The 12,854-nt window shown below is 37.8% G+C and overlaps 1 protein-coding gene across 1 annotated transcript in view; it reads left to right on the top strand.

The window, feature by feature from the left end:
• Nucleotides 1–12,854, top strand: part of LOC112050456 (uncharacterized) — a 33,594-nt gene that overhangs the window by 3,178 nt on the left and 17,562 nt on the right. The gene's annotated exons all lie outside the window — the stretch shown is intronic.

Genomic DNA, 12,854 nt, shown 5'->3' with positions numbered 1-12,854 from the left:
ACTCATTTTCAAGGTGGACTTTCCTATACATATATTATTTCCTCTTTCACACAATCCAACCTTCTCTGCTTTGGCCTACCTTTCCTTTTGTGTCCTTCCACTTGCAATTTCAACATTCTTCTGGAAATATGACTTTTATCCCTCCGCTATCCACTAATATTATCCACTCTTGTCTAATAGATAAAAATCATTTATTTTTTTTCATTGATTTGAAACGTCGAGTTTGACTATTTCTAAGAATATCGTTTCTGTAGGCAGAATTGATACCCATATTTATGACAGACTAGATCTAGTTCAATACGAGACAGGGGACAAACTACTGGTATACTTTCATTTCATTTTATTCGGGCAGGTTGTCACTTATCCAAATTGTCTCCAATTGGGGTCTAGATTTGTAGGTCACTGAAACGTGAGGATACGATATTGTTAGACACGATAAAAATTGCTTGTCAAATACTATCGTTTGGATAGGTACTTATAGATACTGGTATACCTACTTTAGTAGATAAAACGAGTTCAATATTCAATTCGCACAGCTTTATCATGATAGAGTGATAAAATGACATGAGTGCGCTAAAATCATATTCCTCTTTATTGCAATTATTATCATGAGTAATCAGGCCTTGTCACTTGTGATAAGGCACTATAGTCTGTATCAAATGTAGTGGGTGTGAGTTATCGCTTATCAAATCTAATTGCTAATCCAAACTGGCCTCTCTTGATAAACAAACTTACGTTTTTGTGTCATCGACATCGCTACATTTCACAGACATGCATAATTGTACAAGCCGACGCCCTATGGTTTCATCAGCGTAGTTTCCGTTCCCGTGAGAATACGGGAAACAAAATATAGCCTATGACCCTCACAAATAACGTTATTTTGTAAAATAATTTTCGAAATCGGTTCGATAGATCCAAAGATTACCCCTTTAACACCACAAATTTTATCTCCTTATAATCTTAGCATAGAAATATAGATTGTTGTGATGTAAATACAGAACTTTTTATTTAGTATTAGGATAGGAATTTTTATCCTCATCTATCTACATTTTTAGGATCTAGTTCTATCGATTTTCACTTCATGGATGAAAATTGTAATATTTTTTTGTGACTATTTTTCGTCTGTCTACCCTTTCATATGCACTTTCGGTCTATAAAAGGATAGACTTGAAAGATCTTGTTGAAAATTGCTATAATAGTTAGATGTGATTGTGTAATTCTTTTGTCAGAGTTGATTCCAGGGTCTAGAAGAGAGGAGAGACGGATTGAGTCAAAGAGAGAGCTCTGTCTCTTCTTATAATCTTAAACAAAGTTCTATCGATCTTCACTTTATGGGTGCCATTTCTAATATTTTTTGTGCGTAGGTATGTCTGTCTAGGTCTATCCATTCATAGTCCAAGAAAGATTTGAAAGATCTTGATGAAAATTGCCAGTATAGTTTGATGTGTTTCAGTATTTTTTTTGTCAGCGCTTTATAAAAAGGCTGGAAGAATGGGAGACAGATTAATTCAGAGAATCTAGTCACACATAAACAAATGTATCAGTAATTTAAAAGTTCTCACAGATGTTTCGCATATTATCAAAACTGGTGCCAGGCTAGTCAATGATCTAACATTAAAACTTAGACATCTGGGACAGCAGTCTGAAATGCTAAAGGCAACGACCTTTCAAATTACGATTGCGCGGTAGCCGGTAGGTGGGTCCGTAGGTACGTAGTAATAAAACATTGTTTAAAGGCGCCAAAGTTATTGACCTAGCCTACTACAATGTAATCATCAATTAAATGAATCGGTAGCAGTTATTGGGTCCACTGTCCATGGTCCAGCGAGCAATGTAAATACCTATTTAGTACTGATGATTGAGTCTCCCTTGAAAACAATTCTATCTAAACGGTTACGTAATGTGTCCTTTGGAACGTCGAAAATAGGTTGTGATTGCGGTCTTGTATTATTATTATGTAGGGACATCCTATTCGCATCTTAGATTGGTCATAATTTCATCATCATCATCATCATCATAACAGCCGATGGACGTCCACTGCAGGACATAGGTCTTCTGTAGGGACTAGAGGCCCATAGTTAGCGACCAAATCATAATTTACGTGATGCATTTTTAACGACTTTTGACGCCACTCTCCGCTGGTGAGAGTTAGTAAGATTTAGCATGGCCTCTTTATCTCACAGAAGGATTTTTAAAGTGATAATGATAACTTTTTATTGGAGAGTAAGCCGCTTCGTAACGTAACTCGTTACGGCGCCACTTTGTCTGACTTCCCTTTCTCTCACGCATACGGCGGCAGATTTGAGTTATCACTTCTGTCAAGCACCCATAGCCGCACATTTTTTAAAATTTTAGTAAAGTGATGAATTTGTATCAGATTGGATTTAAACAATCGAAGGGCATATTTATACAAATATTTTTTAACAGTACTTTTTCTACATTTAAATAAAAATTATAAGTTTTTAATTTTACACAATTTATCATTCGAAGAAAAAATTAGGCACTTCAAGTTTTTCTAGCCTCGAAATGTTCCTCTCTCGCCCGCTCAGAGATTTGCTAAGAATCAGCTCAATCTCTTTTCCCATAAACAACTAACGCCTATCTGTCCGATCAAAACTAGCTTCACAGTCGAAACCGAAACCGAATTTCGGCCTCACGCAGTCACGCTCCAATCTTTATTTCGAAGAAACCGAAAGTCGGTTTAACACTATTAACGCCCCCTTACACTTTACTTAACCTTTACCGAATTACATCAAGATACAATCATTTTGTCTCGAATTTGTGTATGTGTAAGTGTGTATGTTTTTTTCCTCCTTTCCGCTGCGGCTACTAAAGTGATTTGGCTGTAATTTGGAATGGAAATACATAGACTACTTATCATCCCGGAAGAATCCATGGATTTGTGAAAAATTCTACGCGGACGAAGTCACGAGCGTCTGCTAGTGATTCTTAAAAGGATCTTAATTCTTGTTATATGGTATTGTAGAAACTTTCCAATAGTTACAAAAAATGCTACCCACGTAGCGAATGTTTAAAATGGGGTTACACTCTCACTCACTTCTTTTGTGTATTGTACTGAGGCGAACCTCGAATAGGTAGTTATCGTTGTACTAATGAAGCTATAAGACTTGACTAAGGTTTTTAGTTTTCTATTCTAATTGCATGGTAGGTAAGCGAATACACATGACACACTTAGGTACCTATTTAGTACTTACTTATAGATGGAAGTAGTAAAAGGAAATTTACATTGATACAAACTCTGGTTTCTCATACCAACAGTACACCTATGAATATGTATGGATTTTTAAAGGAATCGGATTGCAGGAACTCTTCGCCCCTGGTGGGTACATGTGGCAACAGATTCCACAAGTTTGGATGCAGGAATCAGGCCCCCTACCCACTGTGTCATCAAATAATAGTTCCCGTAATGATTCAAGTCATAAAACGACAGTCGATTCCGCAGTTGGACACAAAAAACATGCTCCAGATGTCGCTCTCCATATCTGGATTCAAGTGCCTATATCAGCTCCTGGTACCCAAAGCCTGAGCTGGGTAGGATAGTAAATAGCAGTGTTCACACGGCTTGCTGCGTGCGGTTCTTTGCTGGACACTGTTTTTTAAGCAAAGGAATGATAGCTTTTTACTGGATCCAGCAAACTGAACTGCCATGTGAACACAGCGTCCAGTTATGCAGAATACAGAGTGCCTAGTGGAAGTTTTCAATGTTTTCATACCGTGACAATCGCGTAAACGTAAACGCGAATTTATATGGAATTTAAACAGTTGTGCAGTAGTGCCACTAGATGGCGCTGTTTCAATTCCTTAGAAATTGAAACGCAGTTTGCGTTTACGCGATGGTCACAGTATCAAAACATTGAAAACTCCCCCTAGGCACTCAGTAAAAAGCCAGTCCTACAAAACTGGACTATCGTGAGAAAGGACCGTAAGAGCTTGCCCTCTCAAAGCGACTGTAAGGGCAGTCCACCTCCTTATCCTTAACCCCTTAGCCAACTTTCCACTATTTGACGTGCTGGCTAAGTAGATACCTATTTCTAAACTTGATTTTCTTTGGTTTGCTGAAGGTGTAGATGCGGCTACCTGTGTTTTTATGTCGATCAGATCATCGCGGATTGGAGATCTATCATGTGGCCGGTTGCCTTCTACATTTCTCACCTCATTCAATTTCTCTTAAATTATAGTTTCAATCAATTTCTCTTAAATTATGAAATCAATGTAATAATTAAATCAAGGCGTGTGATGTATCTATGTACCTACGCTCCTTTATTTTCAAGGGTAATGGACACACATACTGGCATACTTCTTCTTCTTCTTCTTAGGGTGCCTCTCCGACTAGCGAAGGTTGGCAGTCAGTTTTTTGATCTCGTCTCTATTCTTCGAGATGCGAAATAATTGTGCAGCGCTCGCGATCCCGGTCCAGTCTCTGATGTTTCTCAGCCAAGACTTCTTCCTGGGACCAACGCCTCTTCTACCAGCAACCTTTCCCATCAAGATGAGCTGTAGAAGCTCGTATCTCTCGTGTCGTAGCACGTGCCCTAGATACGCCACTTTTCTCGTCTGATACTAACTGTCTGTAACGTTTAGATTTGAATAAATTTATTTTCTTTCGTTCTTTCTTTTTTATTATATTGCTTACGCGTTTTCTGTTCTGTGGTCAATATAATTACGTCTGATATGTTACATTAGGAATATGTTTTCGGCACGATTTGTGATGACAATGCAACATCCGGGTATACTCACCTTGACCATGAGTTAACCTTTGCTAGTCTAACCGAATGTTTGTTTAAATTTTTGCAGTCCATTACATAGAGTGACGTCATAGTTAAGTTTAGGTATATGAAGATTTTTTATGTTTATTTAAATATCCAATTTTTAATTTTATGATATAAATATCATAATTATTATTCTTTACTAAATATTCGTTGTTCGTATCTTAGGTCTTGATTAATTTGGAGTTTGTATTTTGTCTGTTGGTAGATCAAATGGTTAATTAACATTCTACAGTCAAATGCGTGCAAGCGAATGAATGTTGCAATGCAATGCGAAGTTAAAATCATTCAATATTACCTATAGTAATTTCAGAAGAAGGTTATGGCTTTTCGTTCTGGCAGTAATGTGTACAGACAGATCCACACATTCTTTGTTTCTGTGTTTTTAAATTCAAGGAGAATACGCAAAACTTAACGCATTTTTTACAATCAGTAAAAAAGACGAACTTATCGACGTTTAACACCAAAATAGGGTGGTTAACTCGGGGATAAATAACAACAAAACCGCATTCTTACTGCACGTATTGTTTCAAGTCAATGCACCCGGACGACCTTCATGCACTTTCGCTATAGTTGTCAATGAACGTTGTTCAATGTAGAGATGTGGATGTACCTCTCTTGTATATATATTCTGTGCCTCTGTATGTGTTAGTGGCCTCTAGCCATTTTACATATATACAAACGCTAACTAGCTACAAACAACTAAAACACTACAACTACAAACACTAACTAGTTTTAAAAAGTTAGCGTTTGCAGAATCGATATGAGTATGTAACATGGCTAGAGGTAAAATCAAAATCAAAATCAAAAATCATTTATTTCAAGTAGCCTCAGTTTACAAGCACTTTTGACACGTCAGTTGACTATTTGTAAAGATTCTACCACCGGTTCGGAAGGCAGGTTCTGCTGAGAAGATACCGGCAAGAAACTCAACAGTTGCTCTTTTGAAAAAGTCATACAGTATTATAATTTACAATTAATAACAATTACTGTTTACATTTCTTATAGTTTTACTTCCTGTGTGAAGGTGGAAGCTGATCCAACGGCCTCCAAGCATCTTTATCATTAAGGAACTCATCAATGTTGTAGTACTCTCGACTAAGTAAATGTTTTTTAACACATTGCTTAAAGCTATGCATTGGCAGGTCCATCACAGTCTTGGTAACATTGATTATAGTAAGTATAATACCTACAGGTATCTATAGGTACTCCTTACAGGTATCTGTTGGACGTAGGTACTTACTTATTATAATCAATCAATACATATTAATAAGGAAGTTTATGGGCGGGCGTTCGTTAGTATAGTATAATACGACGACGACCTCTGCAGCGCAGTGGTGTGCGCGGTGAATTTTGAAGACCTGGTTTCGAACCCTGGATGGGTTGATTGAGGCTTTCTTAATTGGTCCAGGTCGTAGCTAGTTACTACCCTACCGACAAAGACGTACCGCCAAACGATTTAGCTTTCCGGTACGATATCGTGTAGAAACCGAAAGGGGTGTGGATTTTCATCCTCTTTACAAGTTAGCCTGCTTCTATCTTAGATTGCATTGCTTATCAGGTGAGATTGTAGTCAAGGGCTACCTTGTAAATAATAATAATAATAATTGCTTGTTTAAACATATAAGATTTGAAACCATGACAGGCAACATAGTCTGGTTATTAGTCTAGACTGAACATATACGCCAGAATGCCTGCTAGGTACTAATCTAGCATAAATATACTCGTAACTGAACGACATTGCGGTGAAGTCATGGTCCATAGTCCACAATTATTGGGCGTAACAATTTACTTGTCTCCATCGTGCAGCAAATTACTTATGACAGGTACTTATAATACAAAGTTCAATATTTTTATTGATAGCTAGATAAGATTGGCATTTCCTATTTTGTATTTGATGACAAATCAACACTTGAGAAACACTCACTTGGTTATTGACATTGATTATTTCTTTCGACGTAAAAAGAAAGGGATGTTTTTTGTTTGTTCATTGTAGTAAAGCTAACCTATGGACCAATATGATACGACTTTTTCTTTGAAAGCTGACTTACATCGATATGTTTTTAGCTATAAAGAGGACCCGATAAATCAATTCGAAAATATCGGCGTTTTCCCATTATCATACGAAATATTTCCGTGTGTTTTTATCACATACTCGTTAAATGCGTTACTATATAGGTAAAATCATGAGTGTCGGGGATATCCATAATTTTAAATATCTTGTTATTCGATGACAATTTAGCAGACTAGACTTGACTACTATTTTATCTAATGTCAACTAATGTGAACTTGGGGACGGTTTCTGTACCCAAAACTCCTGATTTCTACACGGAGTCATGTAGAACACTAAGTTGCTTGGCAGTACTTCTCTACCATTGTACTAGACACAGAATGTACAGTATTAAACTCTTATATCCGTGGCACTAGACCTAATTTAAGCGTGGAGTCGGGGTGCTCAGATTTTGAATTCTATAGAATTCTTTGAAAGTAAATTCTCATAATTAAGTGTATCATAATTTGGGAACTCATCGTCACCCTATTGACACTTAAAGTTAAGGTTAATGTAGTATGTAAATTCATGGTCACCCTTTTTTTCGTGGGTTAATCCTCATGGATACCTTTTCGCCGCGGGGAGGCTAGAAGGACCAACGGACCAACCACAACAACTTGAGGACTTATCTCCGGTGGGTGACAGATTCCCCGTATCCATCACCCGGAGGTCCTCGCCAAGGAGGCAAATGGCGGTAGTGAGCGAGCCGCCTGCGTCCGGCTCTAGGTACTTCGGCAGATGACGTTCCACTTCAAACTCTCTCTTTCAGCCGCCTCTTTCTGTGACATCACATGTCTCACAAAAAGTGACCACAGCATCCCAAGTCATGGTCACCCTACTTAAACGTCAAACTTCATCAATAACCACAGATTAACAATAATAACTATCATTAACTAAATGAAAGCCGTGATAGCCCAGTGGATATGACCTCTGCCTCCGATTCCGGAGGGTGTGGGTTCGAATCCGGTCCGGGGCATGCACCTCCAACTTTTCAGTTGTGTGCATTTTAAGAAATTAAATATCACGTGTCTCAAACGGTGAAGGAAAACATCGTGAGGAAACCTACACCAGAGAATTTCTTAATTCTCTGCGTGTGTGAAGTCTGCCAATACGCATTGGGCCAGCGTGGTGGACTATTGGCCTAACCCCTCTCATTCTGAGAGGAGGCTCGAGCTCAGCAGTGAGCCGTATATGGGTTGATATCGATCGATCGAACTAAATGACAAGCGATATTGGCCTATCTTGTTAAACGTTGCTATCAATTACTTGGCTAATTGTTTTTAGCCCTTTCAATGAATGCCGGGGTTCAATGAACGGTCTAGGCGTTCTATTCACTAGAGAATTCAACCCGATGGCGGCGGCATATATAATTCCAAGCACAGGATACATTGTTATACAATTATTTATTTAAGAGTTAAAATATAAGGATTCAGAAAGTATTCCCGAAAAAATTTTTAAAATCTAACGAAGACGCGGGAATATTTGTACATAAAAATGTAATACATATATTGTACATAAAAAAAGACTCTTTGAACTTGTCAAATAAAAGATAATCTTGTAATCGTTTATATTTTAATATAGAAGGATTTATTTCTTACATTGTATCAGCGAAAGTATAATTATCTTAGTAATAAGTACTATCTAATCTAATTAAATCCAAACCCCCTATTAAAATGTTAATCATTTGGCTGTAATTATAAATATCCGCATTGTTATCTGTACCTACACATAAATAACGTAAATACTTTATCAATTTGTCATACGCGAAAACGATTGATAACAGAGCGTTGGCTTGGTTTTTCTATATTTATAAAATGCTGTGGTTGTTGACTGTCTATAAAGACCCCACTGACTATCAAGTAAGCTCGCATGCCTGCAGCGCTAACGGCTTAACACTATCGCGGTCGCGTCATCATGCCCTGCAGGCATGTGGGCTTATCGGAAGGTGAGTGGCTAGCATAATAATAATCCGTCATTTCCAGCAAAAAATGGTCAATGTCATAGACGAAAGGTCTGTTTAATCTTGGTTTAGTGATAGATAAAGTCTGTCCTAAAAGATTTTTTTTTATTTGACGGCCTCATGACGTAGTGGGTAGTGATTCTGCTTTCTGTATTCATTGGTCGTGGGTTCGATTTCTACAACTGGAAAATATTTGTGTAATGAGTATGGGTGTTTTCCAGTGTCGGGATGTATTTATATATTATTTATGTTTATATTATGTATAAATGTCATCACATCACACTTCCCATCACTCTTCACATAACATCACATCACACTCACACTAATATAAACGCGAAAGTTTGTGTGTAAGTGTGTATATTTGTTCCTCCTTTGTATAGCGGCTACTGAATCGATTTGGCTGAAATTTGGAATGGAAATAGATTTTACTCTGGATTAATACATGGGCATAAATCACATACTTTTTATACCGGAAAAATCCATGGTATCCGCGGGATTTGCGAAAATCTGAATGCCACGCGGACGAAGTAGCGGGCGTCCGTTAGTATATGATAAAATCGGCTATCTTAGTACCCAGAACACAGGCTATGCTATACGCTTACTTTGTAGCTAGATAGTGAAATTGTCGTAAAATACGTATTCATGTATCTTGGAAACATGTTCAATGATTAGATAAAATTTGTAGGTTTTTTGCTCTTTAAAATTTTATCTTTATGGGTGTTTTTCGAAGAAAATGCAAAATTTTTAAACAAAAAGAAATAAAATCATGTCTCCTATCTACGAGGTAAGAGTATAGTTTGGGCATTTACTATCAAACCGAATTGTGTTCTTCGTAATTTTTTTCTAGTAGGAGGATTTTCCATCGGATGTTGTCATCGTTTTTTTTTTTTGCGGATAGCAAAACAAATCTGTTATGCCTCATTCGCACACGAGACTTTTTTAACAGACGTTAAAAAAACGTTCAAATACAACAAATGCATTGTTTTTTATTTTTAAAGAATATTTGCCATATCTCTTAAATATGACCAATATTCTCATTCCCCTCCACCTAGTCGGGAAAGACTGTATTAGGAGTAGGTACGACAATAGACCAACGGCGCGGTGATTGAACCACCACTCTTGGGTGATGAGTCCGACCGCTCTTACCGTTGAGCTATTGAGGCTCTCAGTAGCTGCAGCTCTCTTGTTGTATCCAAGTATATATATCACACGACAGCGTTTTTAAAACACGATGCTTTTTTATCGAGCAGCGTTGCTATTTCAATTTTGGGCGTTGGAAATAGACCATGAATTAAATTAAGAACGTTATTAAAAGCGTTAACGCTGGGTTTTAACGTATCGCGTTTTTAACTCTCGTGCGAATGAGGACTTAGTCACTATTTAGGTATAAAAAAACGAACAAACTCCCTATTAAAAAGTATGATATAGTTTAGGTTTATTGAGACTTGCAACGGGTTCCTTTCTCTCCGTGTAAGGTTGTCAACCTCATTCCAGTTTAGAAAATATTCGAAGTAGCCAGACATCGGCGGAATGGCCTCGCGAGTCGCGGCTAAACTAAAAATCTATAAGCGGATTACCTGTTTAGCTTCTTTTGATGCGAAATATGAGGAGGAATGTTTCTATCGGATTTGTGATTTGTGATACAAGGTAAAATAGTTGAATAAAGTTTGTCCACCAAAACCATTACGTAAATCCATTAAGTAAACGATGATTGGTCTGAGGCCTTCTAAGCCGAGGTCCGAGTCTCAGAAGAGAGTTCCTTAGAGAGTCATTCCGGCCATCCATTGGCGTATCTAGGATTATTTCTTAGGGTGAGATATCATAATAGAATTCCATTCGGTAGCCCAGAATCCTAGGATAGGCACAGGTCCATTTTAGGGTCGGCACAGACCCCCCCCTCCCCCCTTTAAATACGCCTATGCGGCTATCTCCCCTGCTTCCTGCCTTCGGCCTCAGTTTCTGTTCGTCAGTTCTGTGCCTCAACCGTCTGAGGATAAAGCATCATCACCGTCATCGTCAGCTCGTAAGCTCGAGTCTCCTCTTAGAATGAGAGGGGTTAGGCCAATGGTCCACCACGCGGATTGGCAGACTTCACACACGCAGAGAATTAAGAAAATAGAAAGTCGTTCCGACAATCACCTCTGCTTCTGCCTTAGGGTCCCAGCTTCTGCACTTGCCCGATACCCAATTAGCAATTTAAAAAAAAACGTTTAAGGTTCCTCATATCCTCAACCGTCTGCGTATCAAGTATATTTTGTTGAATATTTTTCTTGGCATAAAATGAGAAATGCATGTCCCCAGCGGGTAGTTTGCCTTTGTATTCAAGGCCGTGGGCTCCATTCCCACAACTGACCATCTAAATGTTTGTCGGGTCAGCTAGTAAGTTATTTTTTTGTTTTCCCATTTATTTACATGTCGTTACAAAATATAATACAAAACGCTTTTAAACTTTATAAAAAATATCAACCGTCCCGCTGCGGGATATTTGAGTGCCCAAGCAGCCGGTAGTCAGGATTCCAGAGTGAAGAACGTCCTCATAATACGCGACGTCTCAAGAATCACTGCCTTCTGTATGCGACCCTTGATCCAACAGTTAAGTGAAAGCTTCATAAAGTGTTGGTCAATAGGCTTTTCGCTATGAGACCATTGACTGAAACAACTATCGGAACAACAATAGTTGATATTATTATCACTACATAGTATAAAACAAAGTCGCTTTATCTGTCTTTATGTATGCTTAAATCTTTAAAACTACGCAACGGATTTTGACGCGGGTTTTTTTTTAATAGAGAGTGATTAAAATGGTTTCCGCGGGATTTGTGAAATGCTGAAATCCACGCGGACGAAGTCGCGGGCGTCCGCTAGTTAAATATATAGGAACGTTAATAAAATCAATAGGTACATTTCAATTTCATAGTTTCATTCCCATGCCTAATAATTACTCGTATACCAGTGTTTAACGAATCTAATATTCTAGCGAAACCGGTCCTGAAATAGAATGGTTTATTATCGATGTCCTACATAGACTTTATCAATCGTTTTCAATCAAGCGTAGGTTGTTGCCAACCGCAAGTTTTACACTATTTAAACATTTTAAACACATGACGTCAAGAGGCCCATTAAAGTGTAGTTTGTCTTTGAATGAATAATAAATTATAATTGTTTTTTTTTAACTTTGCCACAGAAAATTAATTTACATAGAATTGTTCTTTAAAATTGTAATAAAACCTGCAGACCAATTCACAAATTTTGGTTTATTTTAGCGGACATATACGAAATTTGTCAACTTATTTTTAGTAATTCATAAGTCACGATTCACTATTCACTATTTATTTAATGCTAACTAATCAAAACTTCAGCAGGCTAACTAACTCTGATGTATGCTAAATTAAGATTCTATGTAACAAATGTCATCGGGTCATCGGGTCGTGGATATCATACAGTAGGTTGCCCAGTTGACACTGTGGTTTTTGTTTACCACTTGGCTTTACGGAATACGAAACTTGTGTTGGTTGTTTGATTTGATGTTTATTTTATAGGTAGGTAGTTAATACAGGCCAAATTAGTAAGCCGGTTAAGATCGTTGTGGTGTGGTTTAATGGAGTCACACCCTCTTGCCCCGAAGAGCATGTAATGTCAGCCATTGACGATCAAGTGAACTCACTTGAAAGTCGATAAAACTGATCGTGTGTTGGCCACGATGTGTCATCTTACCGATCGTGACCAACACACGATCAGTTTTATCGGACATCAAGCCATTAGCGCTGCAGGCATGTGAGTTTACTTGATAGTCAGTGGCAGCTATAATCCGTTAATCATATATGTCATCGTTTACACCCGTAGTACTTTAATATTAATACTCAAAGTTATGCATGACCTGCCTTCCAAACTGATAATCTGTGTCTACAAATATTCAAACTTGACTTTACAAACGTGTAAACTAAGCCTATTTGAAATAAACGAATTTTCATTTTGAAGTGATGCTTATCAAATTTTATTTGCTGATTCGAGTTTATTGCCCCGCAAGCAATAAAAATTGTTAGCGACGATAAGAACA

This window comes from Bicyclus anynana, chromosome 16 (assembly GCF_947172395.1).
Source record: "Bicyclus anynana chromosome 16, ilBicAnyn1.1, whole genome shotgun sequence".
In the NCBI taxonomy this organism is placed as follows: domain Eukaryota; kingdom Metazoa; phylum Arthropoda; class Insecta; order Lepidoptera; family Nymphalidae; genus Bicyclus; species Bicyclus anynana.
This window is presented reverse-complemented; position numbering and strand designations above follow the sequence as displayed.